Source organism: Ursus arctos, unplaced genomic scaffold (assembly GCF_023065955.2).
Source record: "Ursus arctos isolate Adak ecotype North America unplaced genomic scaffold, UrsArc2.0 scaffold_27, whole genome shotgun sequence".
In the NCBI taxonomy this organism is placed as follows: Eukaryota; Metazoa; Chordata; class Mammalia; order Carnivora; family Ursidae; genus Ursus; species Ursus arctos.
The window spans coordinates 38,452,156-38,454,794 of NW_026622952.1; positions in this window are offsets into that span (position 1 = coordinate 38,452,156).

Here is a 2,639-nt window from a genome sequence, read left to right on the forward strand (position 1 = left end):
CTGAAAAATTAATGGTAAAGAGAACATTTTAAAAGAAATCAGATAATAAAATACATATATACATATATAAAGGGAACAAAGGTAGCAAGGATCCCTGACTTCTCATCAAAAACAATGTTAGACAATAGACAATGGAAAGATATCTTGAAAGTCTTGATAGGAAAAAATACATACATACATACATACATACATACATACCTGTTAAAATTCCATTACTGACAATATTTTTTCTCAAAAATGTTGGCAAAATAAAGACTTCGATACAAATAAAAACTGAGGGAACTTTCAGCAGATATGCCCTATGAGAAATGTTAAAGGAAATTCCTCAGAAGGAAGGGAAATAATACCAGCTAAAACTCAAATCTCAGAAATAAAGAATGTATGGGTAAACATAAGGCATACTTTAATTTCTTTTAAAGATAAGTGGTTATTTAAAGCAAAAATAATACTGAATCGAAGGATCAGTAACATGTGCAAAAGGAAAATAGTTGTATTAGGGGCTCCAGAATAACAGAAGCAATAGGACATATATACATGTGTCCTGAGAACTAGAAAAGCCAATGTCATAGTTCCAGTCCAAAGGCCAGGAGGTTCAAGACCCAGGAAGAGCTGATGTTTCAGTTCAAAGGCAATCAGGCAGGAAAAATTCTCTCCTGCTCAGAGGAGAGTCAACTTTTTGTTCTATTCAGGTCTTCAACTGTTAGGGAGGTAAATCTGCTTTACTCAGTCTGTTAATTTAAATGTTAATCTCATCCAAAAATACCCTCATAGACATACCCATAATAATGTTTGGCCAAATATCTGGGCTTCCTATGACCCAGTCAAGTTGACACATAAAGTTAACCATCACAACAGTAAAATGATATTTGTAGATATAAAAATTAAGTTTATTCCAAATAAGAAAAGTAAAAGGAAGTATATGCAGTAAGCATCTAAAATATACATGAAATTGAATAATTTGAATTCAATAATTTGAATTTACTTTGAATAAAGTAAATTGTGATAAGTTAAATATGCATATTGTAAGAGTACTCTCACACACACAAAGACATAAACCTAAAAATCCAGTTGCTGAAATAAAACAGAATACTAAGAAATAATCAATTAATCCAAAAAAAGGCAAGTAAGGGAGAACAAAAAAACAAGTGTTACAAATAGAAAACAAAAGGTAAGTAACAGACTAAAACATAACTTTATTGCTTATAGAATTCATATAAATGGTCTACACACTCTAATAAAAAGGCATGGATTTTCAGACTGAAGAAAAACAAGTGCAAAAAGCTATCTATAATAAATAAACTTTAAACATAAAGAAACAGGTACATTAAAAAGATAGAGACCGTATACCATGCTAACATTAATAATAAGAAAGATGAGTTGACTCTGTTGATAAAGTATATGTCAGCACAAGAGATATTAACAGGAATAAAGGGGGACATTTCCTGATGCTCTTCAATTCATCAAGAACATATTAAAATCCTAAATGTGCATATAACTAATTACTCCAGTTAAAATAGAAGCAGAACAGACTCAAACGTCAAATTTAGAAATTCACAATTTTAGTTAGAGATTTTAGCCCTCTTTTCTTAATAACTGATAGGACAGATAGAGATACATTCAGAAACAGTAGAGAAATATGAGTCACATTTTTTTCAAGTATCATTTTCACGTAATCACTGCCTGAAGTTATCTTGGTCATGTATTTGGTTACTTGTCCACTGCCTGACCCCCACTGCCATGTAAACATCATGATAGTGGGGACTTGTATGTCTTTCTCACTATTATTCTTAGTCTTTACAATAGTGCTTGGTACATAATAGGTGAACATCAAATAGTTGAATGAAGGAAAGAATAAATTAATAGATTCAATGGATATTTTGAAAACATTATGCTCTTTATTTAGGGAGGTTCTTAGCATGCAAATTAGGACATAGGAGAAGGTACTTGAATCAACAAATCAGACTCCTGCAATTTTAATCAAATATTTCAGTTTTAGACCAGGTACTTAATTTGCATCACAATTATAAAAGATAGAATTAATAATGTCAAAAGATACTTATATTCAAATTTAGTTGCAAAGAAACAGCATATTTCAAAAATTAAAAAATGAGAAACTAAATTATATTTCTGTTTGAAAGACAGAATCTCAGCTGAAGATTTATGTCTCCATTAGTAAAGAAGCAGGCCACTCTCACTGATTTCATGTCCTGATAACAAAGAAGGTAAGTAGAAAGGACTCTAGCTTATCTACTAGTCCTAAACTGAAATCAAAGTGTTCTGGCTTATGTCCAGAAACTTTATCAAGATTCTACTTATTGCAATGTTTATAGAGATCTACATAGTGAATGAGTTCAACTCAAAGTCACGGAGAATACTGTTTGGCCTCTAGCCATGATCTCCACCTGAAATAAACTCTGAGACGCAGAACCACTTGTAAAGAGCCTTTCAGAAATGTCCTTCGCCCGGCTATGTCTCTTTCCACACCTGTCTGCCTTATTCACCACTGTATCTGTTTTAACTGAATGGTTCTTAAAATGATGAAGTAGAACACCAGCTAATAATAAGAAGACCCTTGACCCTGGATACTTCTGTTTGCAGAGAATGAAAGACTAACTGCCCTGATCAATATGATAGTCTCA